This window comes from Petaurus breviceps, unplaced genomic scaffold, assembly GCF_028583685.1.
Source record: "Petaurus breviceps papuanus isolate PSGF00001 unplaced genomic scaffold, PetGlider_PUasm1.0 175, whole genome shotgun sequence".
NCBI classification, from domain to species: domain Eukaryota; kingdom Metazoa; phylum Chordata; class Mammalia; order Diprotodontia; family Petauridae; genus Petaurus; species Petaurus breviceps.
Genome location: NW_027185764.1, coordinates 53,002,511 through 53,023,939, shown reverse-complemented (window position 1 = coordinate 53,023,939; position 21,429 = coordinate 53,002,511). Strand labels below are relative to the sequence as shown.

General features: G+C 34.5%; 1 pseudogene; it reads right to left on the bottom strand.

The window, feature by feature from the left end:
• Window positions 1-1,485: 1,485 nt before the first annotated feature.
• LOC138159201 (pre-mRNA-splicing factor RBM22 pseudogene) lies at window positions 1,486-2,331 on the bottom strand (annotated as a pseudogene).
• Window positions 2,332-21,429: the final 19,098 nt, after the last annotated feature.

The following is a 21,429-nucleotide window of genomic DNA, read 5'->3' as shown; positions in this document are numbered from 1 at the left end:
GAGGATCTTTCTGCTATTCTTTGGGGCACCTGAAATTTTGGGCCTTCTGAAATCAAGGTATTCCATGATTCACAGCCATATAGTATCAGAGGGATAATAGTGTTAAAGAGAATAGTGTTTTTGGAAACAGTAGACAGCTTAGATTAATTTAATTATTATAGAAATTCCCACAACTTATACATACACACACATGCAGATTTACACATGCATAGAGATACATATATATATATATACATACACATATAGTGTATGTATACATGTATGTGGATATACATAGATAGATACATAGATTAGACAGACAGACAGACAGATTAGATAGATAGATAGATAGATAGATAGATAGATAGATAGATAGATAGATAGATGAATGGAAGTGTTTATATATGCAGGACACTGTGGTAGATACTGGAGATAGTGAGACAAAAAAAAAAAAAAGAAAGGAAGTCAGTCCTTTACCTCAGGAAGCTTATATTCTACTGAGAGGATACAAAATGTATGTATATGTATACTTTTTTTAATTGGACTATTTTAAACCATTTTTTTATTATTTTTAAGGTGGTAAGGAAAGGCAATTGGGGTTAAATGACTTGCCCAAGGTCACACAGCTAGTAAATGTGTCAAGTGTCTGAGGTCACATTTGAACTCAGGTCCTCCTGACTCCAGGGCGGGTGCTCTATTCACTGTGCCACCTAGCTGCTCCCCCTCCCCCAATTTTAAATTCAGAACAGGTCTCATTTCCTTGATCTTTTTTACTTGCCTACAATTCGGCAACATTTCTATAATGAGCAAAGTAATAGCCTCAAGTTAGATAGAAATACATGAAGGTGCAAGTTAAACTAAGACCCTTCCATAAGTCACACCTCACCCATACTAACAAATTGTCCATTTCACAATAAGAGATATTAACATCTCCCTCACAAGAGGAGGCATGAGTTTGCAAGGGAAACCCCACAATTTTGTGAAGACATCAGTCACTTCGAAGGGTAGAATATAAGTAGGAGTTTTCTTAAGATTAAACAGAAGTTTGTTCTGGTGGCATAGGTTCCTTTAACAAAAGGATAAGAGAAAGAAAGGTATCTAAGGGTGTTTGATTTTCAGTGTGACCACAGTTAATGGGGAAATAATACTTAATGACTCTAATGGTTCTAGCAAAAGAATTATTTAAAAAATCTTTCCAAATGTTTGCTTTCACCCCAGATCAAAGTTTGACAAACCTTCAAAAACGCAAAGAAATAAATACAATAAGAATTACAGCTCTCCAGAAGCTCCAAATTTACCCTCGCCCTCTTTTTCTCTCTATGGTTAAGAAGTGAAGAACATGGTTACACCAGTGACCAGATTTGTTAATATAAGTCTAATAGGGCTCTCCACCTGCCATATATTTGGGAACTTGGCTCCAGCTTTCTGTTTACCCATATCTTAGCATGTTATAAGCTACCATGGAAACTTACAAAGGAAAAAACCATTTACTCCAATATTTATTTATTATGTTCCTAAAGTGCCTTTCCTCCTCAGAGGCCAAATCACTGTAGCAAGATGTTGGGGACTGCAGTGATTTCCTGCATGAGCTTCCATCTTCTGGGGATTCTGAGAATAGTGGATGGGTCCTAGAGCTCGTATGAAGGAAGGAGGTCGTCCCATTGGGTGGAGTATGTGTGATCCAAAATCTGATGGGTATGGAGGTTCAATCCCAGGAGACAGGGGCAGGGCAATATTAACCACTGCTGGAGGAACATTGGGAAGTAGACTAAAATAATTGGCAAAGGTTGCTTCCTCAACTGCTGGAGGAGAAGGAAGAGCTCCAGAAAGTCATAAGACAGACTCCAGCTTAATTCTAGAGTCTGTGGTTCCTTCTTTTTCCTTTTCTTTTCTTCTAGCTGCCTGGGATCTTCCCCATTTCACAAAGCCTGACCCATTTACAATCTGTTTGCTGAAGGACTTCTTGCCAGCCATCTCTGCAGTTGCCTCTGCAAATCTGTTATTCAGATCTCCTCAAACTGGTAAAAGTGATTTCTGAGCTGTCCCATTGACTGTATCTCCCAGGGTCACCAATGTATAGTATAGTAATGGTCTTATCATCTGGTAGGTCCATGAGGCATGACTGAAGCCCTTTTAGAAGCTTAATTGCCACAGGATCATTAATACCATAATTGTGATCTTTGATCATCAAAAGAATTATCATGCTCTGCAGGTTTCTCATATCTGTATGGCCCCTCTTCTCCTCTTTTACTTTCTTCTTTCACCCACCCCCTACAACAATGGCAGACACAAGACTGAATGCTAGATCAGAACAGACTCAAAGTTTGTGACCTGAATTTCATTGATGTCCATCTCTACTTCCCTCCCAACAAAAATGGGGGTGGGAGGAAACCCTAAGCACCATTGTAAGGAGGAAAAGAGTAAGACAAGACAAAACTTGAAATAAAACAAATCATTTCCCTCACCTGTTGCATAGTCATTAGTTTGGCATAATTAGTAGCCTTCAACAATGCTTCTACTGCCTTTTTGGCTTTTTCTTGAGGAGCCCCTTTGGGGAATGTTGGTAGGATGGCTAGAACACTCTCTACAGTAAGTTCTGGGATGGAGGCACTTTGTATTTTGGCCTGAAAAACAAAATCAGTTGTTAAAAACTAGCATTTTAAACTAAAAATTTTATACCTGCTTTACATTTTCAACAAAATAAAAAAAACAAAGATGTGTCAAGGAATGAATTATTCAACCATATACAAGGTATCTACACTATGTGTAGGTTTAATTTTAACTGTTGAGCTTCTTCTCACATAATCTGAATGAAATAGCAATAATCCAAGCATTCTGGTTTAAACATTTTAGGATCTATATCACTCTAGAACATGTAGAGCAATATAATTTTTGAAAATGAAAGACAGCAGTTAAATTAAACCAATAGTCAACACACCTTGTTTGCATTTGACTGAAAAGAAGGTTGAAGCTTAAAAGCCCTTTTTGTTAATATTAATGTGTAATTAGCAAAAATATATATGTTAAGGAATTTTGGCATTGAGGAATAAAAAATATCACTTTCCTGATAGCAAAGAATATAACCTAAACTCTACTCATGCAAGTTTCATGAAAAAGTTAACAAATGAAAAATGAATGAGGTAGGACAATGAGGTGGCAAAGTGGATTAAGGTAACAACTTGGGAGTCAAGATCTGAATCAAGGAATCCTGCCTCAGACACTTACTAGCTGTATGACCCTGGGCAAATCACTTCATCTCTCTTAGCCTCCCACCTCATAGGGTTGTTGTGAGAATCAGATGAAATAGCATTAAAGTACTATATAAATGCTAGGAGCTATAACAGGACCAATGTCTAAAAAAATGCTTTGCTAACCTATCTTACAATATATTTCATGAGCCTGATAATGTACACATGTATATGTGATTTTTATAATTTAATTTTATTTCCAAAGGCAAACCTTACCTCAATTAGTCATAGTTAAAAATGAGAGGATGCATTTCAATTCTATATAATTAAAACAAAAGAACAGTTGCAATTTTTTTTGGCTTACTTCATATTTGTGATTTATATATATTTTTTCTGAATAGTTGAAGGAGGTCATGTACAGTAAGTTATTAATACCATTCTTTTTTTAAGCAATTGGGGTTAAGTAACTTGCTCAAGGTTACACAGCAAGTTATTTCTGGGTGTGGTGCTAAGTATCTGAGCTTGGATTCGATCCCAGGTCATCCCAACTCTGGGGCCAGTGCTCTTACTCACTGTGCTACCTGGCCGCCCCTAATATCATTTCTTTTAAGATGCAAAAATCATGTACAAAAATATTGCTTACTATGTAGAGCAGTGGTCTCAATTCCATTAATCAACATGCATTTCTTGAGCAAATTATCAAAGTTTGTTAATCATACATCTCAAAAGATATATAAAGAGAAAATGTGAGTTCACACCCTCAATATTTAGCCTATTTTTTTAATTATGCTTCTACAATTGTATTAAGATATTATGTATATTATAAAATAAACACAAAATAAAAGTTTAAAAGAATGGGATATTGAAATAAATACTATTTAATTTTTATTTTATTTATTAATGATATAAAACCCTTTTTTGCCATCATCAAAATGTTATTAGTCATAATACTTTTAGAGAGAATAATATGATTGAATATTCAATTGGTCATCACACTGTAAAGGAAACATAGGGTAGTAGATAGGCTGCTGGAACTAGAGCTCAAATTCTACCTTAGCTGTGTGAGCCTAACCACATCATTTAACCTCTCTTTGCCACAGTTCTCTCTTCTGTAAAAAAGAGACCACAGAACTCAGTGGCCTCAAAGGCCTCTTTTAGCTCTAAATCTATGGTAATATTTTTTTTACTATAGAGAAAAATAGGGGAAAAAAAAATTTTCTTTTTGTACTCGTCTAACTTTTTCCAGCCCTCAGGATAAAGTGTTCAATATTTTATAAATTAGTCATGAGGCATTAGGTCAAAATTTTATTGTTTTTAGTGGTAGGCTACTACAAGAAAAACACAAGAAGGAGTAAACACACATTTTAGCAATCAAAGTAGAAAGCAGTTAGAGGACGCCTGAGTTTAAGAACAGTCATTCCTTTATAATTGTCATAAAAGAAACTGGGAGACCAACAGAACATTATGTTGCCTTGATTGCAATGTCCAGAATAACTGCATCTTTAGGTTTTGAAGTCGGTACATGATATGTATTGCAGACAATAAGAAACTTATTTGGGGTAGGGGAAAGGGTTTGTTCCACAGTAAATACATCAAAAAAAAAAAAAACACCTGACAGAATTCCAGAATATTTTTAAAACGTCTCCTGGAAGGGTTTCTCTCTACTTCAGGAATTCCAAGGACACCAGCTCACTAGAGTAGAGCAGTGAACCTTCAAGCACGGAATTAGATATAAATGGGATAGGCAGTGTACAAAGATTTATTTTCCCTTAGGAAAAATTATTGGGTAGACAAACTGATCTACTGTACTCATTTTTATTTATTTTATAACACTCATGGGAAAAAATGTCAGTGTCCAAAACTACCAACATGTCAGATCCTGTGTTTTGATTGAAAATTCAATTATGTATATTGGTTTTGGTCCTTGCTTGAAAAATGACCTGTGAGCCTATTAAGGCAGAATAAAGTTGCATTTATTCATTGTATTTATAAAACCAATCCTTATAATTATGGAGCTGGCAGGGTATAATGTTTACAGTTTCTTTAGGTACTTGAACATAAATTCTAATTGTTCATTTAACTTTTGCCTGATTCTAAGGATCCAGAGGCAAATGTAAGAGGTGTTTCAGGAAACTGCCTGTTAAAGTTTTCCATATTTGTAATCTGTGATTTGTCTTATCCCCATAAGAATCTGAGTAATTGCTCTTCTATGGCCTTTACCCTCCTAGTATGTGATATCCAGAAAAGTGATTCATTAAAATAAACACCTCCCTATTTAATACTTGGCACTGATCTACTGGATATTTATAGCCCATTAAAAGTTGATGGGTTTTCCCTCCTGAAAACTGTTACACAGGGTTTTGAATAATTTATATTTAAAGACTCTTCTTTATTATAGTTATAATTTTAGTAATATCTTTTTGATACCTGTCTGAGTAAAATATAGTGGGACCATATTGTCAGATTAAAAAGAGACAGAGACAGAGACAATGACAACTAAGGAAAGAGAATAGGCCAGAGAAACTTTCAGTTTAATATTTATGATAAAGATTGGATAGAAATTGTACAAGAAGGAACCTTTGCTTTATCCCTGCCCTGTGTATGTGTAATGTATATAGTATGGACAAATCAGTTCATCACTTTGGGCTACAGTTTCCTCATCTGCAATGTGCATCTGGGAAGAAGCTGGACTACCCAGCATCTAAGCTCTCTTGTTCCCCCAAATCATATGATCCTATTACTAGTGTCAATAATATCACTGGGGCGGCCAGGTGGTGCAGTGAGTAAGAGCACTGGCCCCAGAGTCGGGAGACCTGGGATCGGTTCCGGCCTCAGATACTTAACACTCACACAAAAATAATTGGCCATGTAACCTTGAGCAAATTACTTAACCCCAATTGCTTTAAATAATATTCTAAGTACCCTAGGAAGCATGGGTGAAGGTGGAAATCCAGTAGAGGTAACAGTGAAGAGGCAGACCTGGGGCATTATGCACAGAATTTGGTGACACCTTGCCTACAGATGAATCAACTTTTTGTTTTTTTTGTAGGACTACATTACAAAACAAGAGGGTGTGTGAAATAAGGAAGAGGGGGAGGAAGATAGAAAGGAGGGTACAAAGTATCTGGGCCAAATCAAGGGCTACCATGAGGGGAAGGTGATCTTTATGGTTTCAGAAAGAGAAGAGATTCAAGAGAGTAGATGAGAAGAGGGAATAGATTAAAAAGGATAAAAAGGAGATAGATAGGAAGGAGGTCTTGCTTTGCTGGTGGGATGGGATTCTGCTGATAAGGGCTCCTATTTGGTGCTTTAAAAGTTTACTTGTCGGTGCGGCCAGGTGGTGCAGTAAGAGCACCAGCCCCAGAGTCAGGAGACCTGGGATTGGTTCCAGACTCAGATACTTAACACCCACACAAAATAACTGGCCCTGTAACCTTGAGCAAGTTACTTAACCCCAATTGCTTTAAAAAAAAAATTTACTTGTCCTGCCTAGGAAGGTAGGAGAATTGGAACTCCTGGGGGCAATTAACACCTGGTGAAGTGGAAGAGAGCATGGACTGAAGGAGAAGAATTTGAAGTAATGAGAGGAAAAATGGTAACCAAGGGAAAGGATAAATCAGTGCTGGGCTGTATAATTGGGGATGTGGTAGAAGAGGGGACCTAAGTGTCCTCTCTGACACCTGCAATAATTGGCATTGTTCTGAGAGCAAGGCACAATAGAAAAGAGAAATCCATGAGGAAGGCTGTACCAGTCAGTGACAGAAATTGCCTGGAGGGGAGAGCTAGAATGTATACCTTGGATGTTTTAATTGCATGGAGAATAGAGAGAATAAAAACAGCCAGACAATTATAAGGGTCACAAATCAGAGAACGAAAATCCAGAGTAGACATAGGAAATAGATAATGGAGACAATGAGAGAAATCCTTTTTTGGAAAGGGATGCAAAAATTAAATTTTAAAGTTAATGAATAGACTAGTTGAATGGAGAGGAGAGGAAGGGTTAATTCACTTGAAGAATTGTATAACCATATAAAAGCAAGAGATAAAAAGCAGCTAATAAGGAAAATTCCAAAGGGAAAAGGGAGACAGACAAGAGGAGATAATCGAGGGTGAGGGAAAAAGCTACCTTTAAAAAGATTAAGGTAAAGTAACTGAGGGACCCTGAACTATAATTATAACAGAATAGGGAGGAAAATCATAACTTGAAAAAATCAATATCAGAAATGGAGGAAAATACAAACCCAACTCATAACTTTAAATGTGAATAGATGAAACAAATCAATAAAATGAAAAAAGTGACAGATTGGATAAGAAAATAAAGCCCTACAATCTGATGCTTTCAAGAAACATATTTGAAAAACAATGACAAATAAAACAAAACTGAGAGGATGGGAAAAAAAATTTACTATGCATCAGGTGAATCCAAAAAACTCAGAAGTGCAATAATTCTATCTGACAAAGCACAAACAAACATTCAGAAAATAAAAAGGGATAAACAAGGAAACTATATTATGCTGAAAGGAACCACAGACATCAAACCAAAATTAGTAATAAACTTATATGCTGCAAATGCCTTAGCATCCAGATTCATAAAGTGCCATGAGCTACTCATTGTCCAGCACTAAGCATGATTCAGAGACGTGAATAAGAAATGACCAGGCCATGAGGGTAGTTCAAGTAAGAACCATGAACTCCATTTATTGATTCTTAGGACAAAGTTTTTATAGAGCAATGAGACAAAAAAGACTCAAGTTTTCTAATCATTACCTTAGTCTGTTGTATCCTGGAAGTAGCACAGAATAGATAATTTGATAAGGCTTTGTTTTCTAGGTGCCAGAGTCAGTTAGCTCCTTTCATATGCAGTCACATTACAAAGGATGCTCTGGAGATCTGGCTTCAAGGCCTAAACCAAAGCAGCATAGGAGTCAACTATCTAAAATAACTAAAGTCTTGGGGAAGAGCCTATTGGTCTCAGAACTCAAACAACATCTTTTTAAGTATAACCCATAACAAAAAACTCAGGAGCTAACTAACTTAACAAAAAAGTCTCAAGGAGCTTCTTGTTTTAAAGTCCACTATTATTAGGGTAATTATCTGAATCATGGATCAGGCCTCTTTGGCTCCCCACAATAAAGGAAACATTATCTGAGCTATAAGAACATATATACAGTAACACAATAGCGACAGAAGACTTCAATATCTTTCTCTTGGTTTTGGATAAGTCTAAGTCTAACAGAGAGATAAAGAAAAGGAAAAAGTATGGAACTGAACAAATTGCTGGAGAATCTTATGTTAAAAGACTAATGATATTTTCTAAATGGGACAGAGAAAGAATAAAAATATTCCTCAGCACCATGTGGAACTTTTATAACATGTATAAGCAAATATACTGTAAAAGAAAATTAGAAGAAAAACAGATTATATACTTCTCACAGCTGTGGTTAGCAAACATCCTTAACCAAACAAGAAACAGACGTAATTACAAAAGATAACTGATTAAGTGAAACAGAAAAACTTCTGCATAAATAAACAAAATGAACATCCCTAGGATAAAAAGGGAAGTGGTCTAATAGTGGAATAAAAAGTCTTTGTATCAAATTTCTCCAATAAGATTTTGAGATCCAAGATATATAATTGTGTGTATGTGTGTGTATATATATATATATGTTTATGTATGTATATACACACATATAAATACATATCTATATACCCATATATGTGCATGTGTGTGTTGCTAATAGCCATTCCCCAATAAGTGGTCAAAGAACATGAACAAGCATTTCCCAAAAGAAAATAAAAGCATTCACAACCTCATGAAAGAATGCTCCAAATCACTAATCATGAGAAAAATACAAATCAAACCAATCCTGAGGTCAATTAGCAAAAAAAAAAAAATGACCCTCAAAATGGCAATAGTTAATTTTGGAGAAGCTGTGGAATGATAGGCACACTAATACATTCTTGGTGGAGCCATGAAATAGTACAACCATTTTGGAAAGCTATTTGGAAGCGTAGAAACAAAATAACTAAAATGTCCATGCCCTTTGATCTAGAGACTCAGTTACTGGATTTATACTCCAAAGAAGGCATTGATAAAAGGAAAGTCTCCAAATTCTCGGTGGGGGGAGGGCAGGGAGAGGAGAGATGGACACAGGATAACTATGATAATATAAGAAACAGAAATATCAATAAAAACGTATTTTTTAAAAACAAAGTGTTAGAATAGAATCTATTATGCCTAATCCAAAAAAGTGGGGGGAATACTCATGACCTTATACAAGAAAAAGTGAAAGCAGATGTGGTTAAGACCAATAATTAGGGAAACTACCGAATGCTTAAAGGTCCCATAGACAACGAATTAGAATAAGGACTAAACTTGTGATTTCCACTACCAAGGCAAGTTAACATCTTCTCTGCAATTTATTATATAAGAGAGTTGAATCGCACATCAAAAGGTTATGTTATGCCCCAGGTCACAAACCAAGTATGTGTCAGACACAGGACACATTATCTTTCCCCCAAACCCTCTCCTCCTCCAAACTTCCTTATTACTGTTGAGGACAACACCATCCTCCCAGTCTCTTAGATTCACAACCTCGGTGACTCCCTCGACTCCGCACTATTTTTCCTCTCCCTCATATCCAATGTGTTTTCCAGGCCCATCAATTTGACCTTTACAACATCTCTCGTAGATCCCCTTCTCTCCTCTAACATTGTCACCACTATGGTGTATGCTCTCATCACTTCACAACTAGACTATTACAATAGCCTGCTGGTGGATCTGTCTGTTGATTGATTAAAAATGACTTTGTCTTTTGGCATATGGGACAACATAGGTTACTACTGACAGAACAGAGCAACTGGCAGAAACTAAAGGAATCAGTTTGAGGAGGAAGATAAAGAGTTTTAGACATGATGTTGCATTTGAAGAGACAAGATGTATATAAGGGAAAATACCCAGCAGGTAGTGGGAATATAGACATGAGACTTGAGAGAAATGTCAGTGTTGGAGTTATAACTCACAGAAGCATAGATTTAGAGCTGGAATGGACTTTAGACATCATTTAGTCCAACACTCCCATTTTGAACATGAGGAAATCAGACCCAGAAAGTTTAGATATCTCACCTAAGTTTACACCAGCATAAGGGGCATGGTTAAAATTCAGACTTAGGTCCTCTTGATGCCAAATACAGTCCAATCTAGAAGAAGAATGAATCATCTACATAGAAAATACTATTAAAATTGTGACTGTATATGTGATCTCAAAGCAAGAAGCTAATGCTACTAAATATTAAACATAATAATAATAATATGGTATGTTCATATTTTGATTAGATTATTTCAAAAACATCTCTAATATAAATCTCTTCTAAAATTTATCATATAATTGTTAAAAAGTTGTAATCTTGCCATGTTCCATATGCTTTCTTTGAATAAGGCTACAGAATTGCCTAAAGGATTAGTTTCAATTCCTCTAATAAGAAACAAGTTAAATTCATTTTTTAACAGGGTCAAGGATCTAGGTTATGTTTAATTTTTAAGATTGCCTTTATAAGGGTTATAATTTATTATCATGTCTCCAATGAGAAATGTATAAGAAATTCATAAATTTATAAAACTTAAAAAATTTATAGCATGATTGAAAACTAGATATCTTCTGAGGTCTTAAAAAGAGTAGCTGTGCTGAGTTTAAAAATAAAGAAATTTTTTGTTGTTGTTGTTGATAAAATATATTACATCTATAGCTTTAGACTTTTTTATCTTGTATGTCACTGCAGCTTTTTATGTAATAATCTTTGGAATATTGGTACTGTGAGTGTTGACTGCTCAGTATCTCTGTCAGTGACTTACACAAAAACTTATCTATGTTTGCAGGTGACAGAGGTATGTCTAATTCACTGAGTGACAGCTCAAGAATCCAAAAAGTTTTCAACTGTGGAAAAAAAAATGCACCAAATCAAAGATGATAAAATTTAATATATAAATGTAAAGATTTACATTTGTATTTTTAAAACTAAATGCATATGGTCAGGATAGAGACACTATACCTAGACAACATTTACTCTGAAAAGAACTTGAGTTCTGCTGAACTGCAAGCTCAAAAATTCCATAAGGTAACCCAATAGGTTACTACAAGCTTAGGCTTGAATTAATAGAGTCATAGTATCTAATTCTGGACACCACATTTTAAGAAGGACTTTGACAAATTGGAGTGAGTCTACTGGAAGGCAACAAAAATGGTAAAAGAAATATAAATGATGCCTTACAAGAAATGGATGAAGAAACTCTGGGATGTTTAGCCTGGACAACAGAAGATTTAGGGAGGACATGACAGAGGTCTTAACATTTTGGAAGGGCTGTTATGTGAGAGAAAAATGATATTTGTTTTCTTGGACCTGGAAGGCATAACTAATATGAGTGGTGAGAAGTTACAGAAAATAAGGTATGGGCAATTAATGAAAGTAGAACAGGCTTCTAGTGAAGTAGAAAATTTTCTGTCAATCAAGTTGTTCGAACAAGATATGGAAGAGTTTTATCAAGGACATAAAAAGATGAATTCATGCTTTGAGGGCTGAACTAAATGATTTCCAAGGTTTCTTCTATTTCCTGGATTCTATGATTCAACAGACATTGAATCACAATTTAATTGACGTATAAGAATGTTGTCAGCTAGGTGGTGCAGTGGATAGAACACTGGGCTTATCAGGAAGATTCATCTTTATGAGTTCAAACTCAGTCTCACACACTTCCTAGCTGTGTGACCCTGGGCAAGTCATTTAACCTTGTTTGCCTCAGTTTCCTCATCTGTAAAATGATCTAGTGAAGGAAATGGCAAACCATTCCAGCATTTTTGCCAAGAAAACCCCAAAATGGGGTCATGGAAAGTCAGACATGACTGAAATTATTCAACAACAAAAAATAGTAATATCACATTTGGAAAGGATCATATACTCGAACTCCCTAATTTTACAGATCAGACAGTTAAGGCAGAAAGGGGGGAAAATAACTTTTCCTAAGATCATAAAGCTAGTACACAACAAAGCCAGGACTTAAACACGAATTTTCAGACTTGAGGGGGCCAGTGCTTTTTACACTAAATCATCTCTTATTCAGTCGTTTCAGTTGTATCTGACTCTTCATGACTTCATCTGGGATTTTCTTGCTAAAGATATTGTCATTTCCTTCTCCAACTCCTTTTACATATGAGGAAACTAAGGTAAACAGGGTTAAGTGACTTGCTCAGTCACCCAACTAATAAGTTTCTGAGGCCAGATTTGAACTCCAGTTTTCCTGATTATTTTAAGATTGGAAAGGGAGTACACCAAGGCTTTATATTGTCACCCTATTTATTTAACTTATATGCTGAGAACATCATGTAAAATTCCAGGCTAGATGAATCAAAAGCTGGAATTAAGGTTGCCAGGAGAAATATCAAAACTCTCAGATATGCAGATGATATGACTCTGATGGTAGAAAGTGAAGAGGAATTAAGAATTCTCTGAAAGAGGACGAAAGAGGAGAGTTTAAAAGCTGGTTTGAAAGTTAACATGAAAAAAAACTAAGATATTGGCAGCTGGTCCCATCACTTCCTGTCAAACAGACAGAGAAGAAATGGAAGCAGTGTCATATTTAATATTCTTGAGTTCAAAGATCAGGGTAGACTGTGACAGCAGCCATGAAGTTAAAAGACACATGCTCCTTTGAAGAAAATCTATGGCAAATCTGGACAGTATGCTAAGAAGCAGAGACGTCACAGAGAAAAAAGTTTGTATAGTTAAAGCTATGGTTTTTTCTAGTAGCAATATATGACTGTGAAAATTGGACCATAAAGAAACCTGAGAGTTGCAGAATCAATGCTTTCAAATTGTGGTGCTAGAGAAGACTTCTGAGAGTCCCTTGGAGAGCAAGGGGATCAAATAAGTCAATACTTAAAGAAATTAACTCAGGCTATTCACCAAAAGGTCAAATACTGAAGCTGAAGATTAATTACTTTGACTACATAATGAAAAGATGGAAGTCACTGGAAAAGATCTTGGTTTTGGGAAAGACTGAAGACAAAAGGTAAAGGGGACGGCTGAGGATGGATACAATATCATGGAAACAATGAACACGAAGTTGAACAGACTTCAAGAGATAGCGGAGGACACAAGGGCCTGGTGTACTGAAGTCCAAAGGGTCACACACAGTCAGACAAGACTGAACAATTGAACAACTTCCTGATTCCACTCCCAGGGCTATACCCACTGCACCACTAACCTGCCCTTAATTCACCTCTTAAAATATTCTAAAATATTTTACAGAGGTGAATAAAAGAGAAACAATTTAAAATTTTGGAAATATTTAAGTAAAATTCTTATGTTTAACCTTAAAGGCCAACTGTTACAGAAATAAAGGCAAAGACAAGAGGCAAAGCCTTGCTTAGGAGATAGTATACAGGGCAAAGTATGAACTGAGTATCAAGATAAAGCTAAGCACAGAAAGAAAAAATGTTAGAGATCAAATGTATAAAGCTCTGTGGATCAAGTCTAAACAACCACAGTAACCACTAAGTCCTTCTAGAAGCTAGTGGAGTAATAGGGTTGAAAAGCATGCTTCCATTAACAAAGTATATGACAATATTCTTTATGCGAATTGTAAAATCTGCTTATTTTAACCATCTTTGAATGATCATGGCTACAGTTTAAATATAAAAACTACTGCTTCTCAGGACATCAAATAATAGTATGATTTCTAACACTTCATTGGTTTGAACATTATGGCATCTTTACAACACAAAAAAATAGTTTCTTCAAAAGGATTAGACAAACTATTAATTAATAGCATTTATTAATAACCAACTCAGCAGCAAACAATGTAAGACCTAAGGGGAAGACCAAAACAAAAATAAAAGTTTCTATTTTTTCCTAAAGAAGATATGCCTTAGATTGAGGGAAGGGGTATTCAGTGGGCTTGCTGTTTTGGGGTGGGGGTAGGGGAAAGATGGGAAGAAAAAACTGTAACTCAAAATTTTGTGGAAATGAATGTTGAAAACTAAAAATTAATTAATTAAGAAAAAAAAGAAGATATGCCCTGAAGCTTCCTGGGCAAGATAACTTCATGATCAGATTTATAATTCAAGAACATCAATTTGAACAACTGTGGATCAATGTGGAAAGATTTGATAAGGGAGAGAATGGAGGAAGGGAGAACAATTTGGAGGTTATTGCAGAAGTTTAGGCAATAGATGACAATATCACATAAAGCAGGGTGTTGGACACATATTTAAGTGCAGATAAAAGCCTTGGATGAGAGAAAGATTGCATGAGTAGAATCAACAAAACTGGGTTAATAGATTGAATTGGGCTAGAAGGGAGAAAAGAGAGTCTGAGATGAATATGAGATTTCAAAACTGGGTAACTGAAAGGATGGTGGTGCCCTTGCCAGTAACAGAGGGAAATTCGTTAAAGGGGTGGATTTTGGGGGGAAGAAAATGAGTTCTTTTTAGTACATATTGAGTATGAGATGCCTGTACGATGTCCAACTTGAGATGACCATCAGGTAGCTGCTAAGGTGGGCCTGAAACTCAGGAGATAAATAACCATCCAATTTAACAAGCTTTTCAACAAAATTTAAATGCTAATGTTCCCTCATAGCATATAAATTGAATAAGGATGCCACTGGAAGAAGACCAACAAATGTCAATTTAAATGATTTGGGGGCATAATTTAAGTTAGATAGAAAGAATCTCCAAATGATATGTTTCTATTTCATACTTAAGTCATTTTTTTTTGGTTTGTTTCAGGAAGACAGTATGTGTATAGTGTGTAATTGGGGGTGAGGGAAACGGGAATCTGTGGGAACAGATCAGTATGGAAGTATTGGAGCTATAATGAAGGAGGAAAAGTAAAAAGGGTCAGGGGGAAAATAAAGGAAAACACAATCACAAATTTAAATGCAAAAGTATTAAACAATTCAATAAAATAAAAGAGAGTAACAGAATAGAAACAAAACCCAGAATTCTATTTTTCACCAAAAAAAAGTCTAAAATGTAAAAACACACACAATAGAAAATGAGAGGTTACTATAAAATTTATTATGTATCAGTTGACTTAAAAAAACAGGATTTGTCATCATGTTATATAAAATAATAAAAATTCATAATTAGAGATAAAGAAATTACATTATGCTTAAAGAAATCACAATGAACAATTATAAGTACAAAACAACACTAAATTACATTGCATCTGAATTCCTAAAGGAAATCTTAACAGAACTGAAAAAGAAATAGAAGGACAACAATAGTAGGAGACTCTAACATTCCTTTCTCCAGACAAATTTAAGAGAAATCTAGACAAAATATAGAAACAAATGAACTGCTGAAGAATAAAACTGAAAGGCTATGGTATCTTCTTTATGAAAGAATAAATAATATGCATGTTTCTCAGTTTTGTGTGCTTTATTAAAAATAGATGAAGTTCTAGGGTACAGAAAAATTATACAGATAAATAGATATATAGCTGATAAATGTTAAATTGCAAGAAATACAAAAATCCTATTTTATGAACCATGATGCAATAAGATTAGTAATTAATACAGGGAACACAAGCAAAAGATACAGAACAAAATAGAGACCTAATAATGTGACCCCCAAATAATAAGTCTCTCAACGAAGAAATGATTAAAACAACTGTGTAAAAGAGAATGCTAACGATATTGAAATAAGATACCAAAAATATTTGGGACATAGCTAAAGCAGTTGCCAGAAGAAAAGTTAATTTATGAGAAAATACATAAACAAAAAAGAAAATGATAGGTTTAAGGTGGTGAATATCAAAATTTTTAAACTAGAAAATCAATAAATATAAAACCCAAAACAAACACAGAAGAAGAAATCTTGAAAATTAGAGGAAAAATAAATTGAGGGGAAAAGACTATAGAAATGACCAAAAAAAGAACCCTAAAAAAATTCTTTGAAAAGATTAATACAATTAATAAACTTCTAGGAAACTTGATGAAACAATAAGAGGAAGAATAATTAAATTCACAAAATAAAAATGAACAAAGCAAAATTACAAAAAAGAAAGAAGAAAAATTTTAAATGACTAGAACCCATCATACACTTTAAATCCTCAGTTTTACTGGCACATAGCTCTATACCAACAAAATTGAAGATTTCAAAGAAATCAAAAGTTAACTACAAAGATATAAAATATAGGATTAATAAATATCAAGTGGAAATAGTAAGCAACCCAATTTCAGGAAACTAAATTGAAATGGCTGAAAGGAACAACCCAAGGAGAAAAAAAACTGGTTCAAATGGATTTACAAGCAAATTCCATAAGACGTTTAAAGAATAGTAAATAGCCCATGCTACACTAATTATTCTCAAAAACAGAAAAAAATAAAATAATCTACCTAACCTTTTTAATGATATATAGTCTTCATATCTAAACAAGGGAATGATAAACCAAATAAAGAAAATTATTGACCAATATAATAATGAAATTCAATTTAAAATTTTAAATAAGTACCTAGAAAATTCTACATCAATATAGCCTCAAATTTATTCACTATGATCACACTGGATTTATATCAGGAATGGTAGAAAAACAATAAATATAACTAATTGCACTAAAAACAAAATTGTCCAAAACCATATTATTATACCAACAGATTCAGAAAAAAAACACTTTTTATGCTTAAAAAATATTATGCAAAGGCATGAAATGTCCTTTTGAAGTATGATAAAAAGGAGAGGCAGTCAGATAGATCAAAAGAGATTTAAAAGCTAGCATTATATGCAATGGGAAAATACTAAAAATTTTCCAAATAAATATAGGAGTAATATAAGGATGCCCCCCCTTTACCTGATGTTATCTGACAATGTTATGGGAATTCTAGCAATAGCATTTAAGAAAGGGAAAGAAATTAAAGCTATAGACAGACTTAGAGGAGATAAAGCTATGTCCACTTCTGATAACAGGATGTTTAACTTGAGGCACAGAATCACAGAATCATCAGAAAAGATTAATAGCTTCAGTAAAGGAACAGGATACAAAATAAACCCCACAAAAATTAACAGCTTTTTTTACACAGCAATAAAAAATTCATGATGACATAACAGAAAGGGAAGTCTCCTCAAAATTACTACTAATGTATAAAACATCTAGGATTTAATCTACAGAGGCATACTCAAGATCAGAATAAATACAATTATAAAATATTTCTTAAAGAAATAAAGAACAACTTAAGTTAACTAGAGGGACAGTTGATGTTCATAACTGGAACAAGCTATCATAATACAATTAATTTATAGACTTAGTGTTACATTAAAATATTGCCAAAAGGCCATTTTATACAGTTAGATATAATAATAATACAATTCATTTGGAAGAATACAAGATCTAGAAACTCAAAGGAAATTTTTGGGAGAAAAAAAACAAACAGTAGAAATGGTGAAGAAATAGAAAGGAAAATTTCCAGACTTTCAACTAAATTACAAAGAAGTAATAATCAAAATATGTGGTACTGATTAAAAAATATAAAAGTAGACCAGTGGAACAGACTATATATGGAAGAAGTAAAAACAACTAAACATAATAACCCAGTCCTCAGTAAACCTAAGAATATTAACAATTTTGGGAAGAATTCTCTAGTTGACATAAACTGACTATAAAAGGTCACACTATGAGGAGGGAAATAGAAGACAATCAGGAAGTTTTCATAACTATGGCTACACATATAATTTTTTTTAAAGATTGTTGTCTAAAAATTATTTTAAATGTTGCTTTATTTTACTTTATTTTAATTTATAGCTTTTATTTTTTAAATCAATTTTATTTTCAAAATCTTTCTTCCCTTCCCTCCCCCCCCCAATCTACCTCTGTAATGAAGGATTGTTGTTTTGTGGGGGGTTTTAAGAAAAAGATTAATTCTGCAAATAGTTCTGCAAAATCAACCAAAATTTTCATAGGGATACAATTCCTAACAAAACACAGGATAGAGGAGATCACAGAAGAAAAATAATTTCAATTATATGAAACTGAACAACTTTTACAATGAACAAAATCAATGCAGCTAAGTCAAGAAAGGAACCTATCAATTTGGTTAAAAAATTGCAACTAGAGGAAATCACACAATCCTACCAATTATATCACTAAAATATGTTAAATAATCTCAACTGGGGACTCACAGAAGCAAGACAATCCTTTTATTCTTCTTAAATAATTCTCTATAACATCCTATATAAGTTTTTCTAAACCTCTTCTGTTCCCAAGTCTTCCTTATCTTCCTTCCCCTTCCCAACAGAAGACTATACTTCATATTTTACTTAGAAAATAGAGGCAGGGTGACTAGGAGATGCAGTGAATAGAGCACCAACCCTGGAGTCAGGAGGACCTGAGTTCAAATTCAACCTCAGACACTTAACACTTACTAGCCATGTGACCTTGGGCAAGTCACTTAACCCCAATTGCCCTGCCTTCCCCCCTCCAAAAAAGAAAAAAAAGGAAAATAGAGGCAATTCATGTTGAATGTCCTCTTCTCCCCTACTCTAAACCTCAAAATTCATAAACATCATCCCCCCACCATTCTCTTTGCCAATATTTTACCTTCTTTCTAATCTCTTCCTCCTTACTCCTGTCTTTGATGAAGAGTGGGCCCTTCTCCTTGTCAAGATCAACCCCTTTACAGGTATCCTTGATTTTATCCTTTCCTGTCATCACCAGCAAATCAACCCCATGATAATCCTCCTTCCCATCTTCAATCTCTCCTTATTCACTGGCTCCTACAAATCTGCCCTATAAATCTGTCCTATCCTTAAAAAATCCTTCACTTGACTCTACCATCCCTTCAAGCTATCAGCATATATCTCTCCTTCCTTTGGCAACCATGCTCCTACAAAAAGCTTTCAACACTTAATTGCCTCCACTTCCTAGTCTCTCACTCCTCAACTCTTTGCAATCTTGCAAACTTATTGCTTAACTTCAATCTAACTCCAAATTTATCAGTGGTTTCTTAATCAACAAATCTGATCACCTTTTCTCAATTCTAATGCATCTTGAACTGTGTAGCATTTGATGATATTGACCACAGCTGGTTTTTTGCTATACCAATAGGCTCTGCTCTCACAGGAAACTCCAACTTTTAACATATTCAATCAACCTTCAGCCCAGCCTACATGTGATTCCTCCCAGCTCTAATAATCCCCCCTTTTTTCCTTTCTGTCTTCTGCTTTTGCTCTTAAGGTTCTTTTATCTTAAGATACCAGCTCCTCTTCTATGGATGTGTGTCAGCTGCCATATACCCCAAATATATCTGAATGACAGAAACAGTCACCACTTTATTCTACAAAATTTGGAGATCATCTTTCATTAAAACACCACTTTTACAATTCATTGTATCCAGTCATACTGTCTGTGGTTATTACTTAATTTATAGTCACTTTTGCATGCAAATAACGCCAGAGGGTGAAAAACATTAGCTCAAACAATATAATTTATAGATGTCTGCTTTTATAGACTCAGCTTTACTATATGGGTGGAATTTATTATAAGTTTATTGAAGGTCATGATACTACAGAAAAAAAGTAGGTCTAGATCTCAAGAAGCCAAAATGAACAAGGAAGCATGATTAGAAACATATTTTCATATGAGCATAAACTATATTCATAAGTATATGTTCAGGATTGGGAGCCTTGTTATCCTGATTTGAAATACATCTGACCTCTTTCTGTCTAGAACCAGGTCCTACTTAACTATGCAGGAAATTTCCTCCTCAAATCCTTGCCCATCCTGATCTTAACTAATTCATGTAACTGTGTAGTCATGACAATTCAAAACATCTTCAATACACTTTTTGTGACTAGTTGTAAAGTTTTTGAAGTCACTACTGATCACCTTAGTTTCTTAGTGTATACAAAATTCATAGACTTGCAAAACACAATTAATAATAAAGAAACTGAACTAAAAAAATTTGGCATTGTTTTAATTAAAAATTTGACTATGAAATGACATCAATGGAATTGACAACATCTGGAGATGCTACATAGTATGTCACATAGATGAAAAGATTAGATCATAATTAAATTTAATTAATTTTAACTACTTTAAATGCAAAATGCAAAAATGTGTAATTGATTAAGAAGATAAAGTACACATGAAAGCAATAACCTAATGTTACTAAATAATTTAAATTTCCAAAATGTAAACATTATTAAGCCCCAAAACATACAGTCTTAATGAGATGGAATTTTATCTTTTTCAAATGAGATTCATCAACATTGAATTTTTTTAAAATAGCTTTGCAGCTCAACTCACCCAGGGTGCTGAAGGTACAATAAGGGTCAAAATAAGCAAGTCACTGCAGCATTCCTCCAAAGACTGATTACATCTCTTCATCTGATTTATCAGCCTAGAATACACGGCAGTGGGAAGAATTTGCAGAGATTGCTTGTGGGACCCCTGTCCTGGGGCTAGAATGAAGTTCAGTGTTTGTCTTATGCCATGCAGGTGTCTATACAACTGGCTAAGTTTTGTTTCAAGGGCACTCTGGAAATAAAGGTTAGAAAAAGATATGGTAAACATCTGAAAATAAAAGAAAGCTAATTATGCTAGGTGAAAGGTCACAGAGTTCTACTTAAGCACCTGCAAAAGTCAGGAAAAGTATGCCAATATTTATAAAACAATCTCTTGGGAAATTACAGGAGATGTCAAATTTTAAGGCACTCTCCCCTTCCTTTCTTCTTTTGCTTCCAACCATCTGTGAATAATATGTGCTGAGGGGGTATGATCTGACAAAGTATGAAACACAACAAACTGTAAGACTTTTAGCCTTTTATAACAAAATATTTTGTTAAAAGATCAAAGCCACAAGGAAAACTAGCCTGATTGTTAGGTTTTTGTAAAGAACAGCCCAGAGCAAAAATAAAAGAGGGTGGGAGGGGCAGAGAAAAGAAACAAGAAAAGAAAAAGGAAGAAAGAAAAAAAGTCTCTAACTTCTAAACAACCAAAACATCAGCAAAACATAAACAGGATCATGTTTATCTTATACCTACCACAGAACTTCCTTGTGTTCATTTCCTGTGTAAACCTTAGCCAGCTGGACACAGAGTTGGTTGGACAACGTGTTTTACTCATAAGAGATTATTTTAAAGATTTAGAGCTCATTTTAAAGCAAAATTCATGAAGAAACACTTAAATGTGCAAAAATAAGATCATAATAACCATGACACACAAAAAAATGTGAAAAAAATTGACTACAGTGAAAAGTACATGCCCTAGA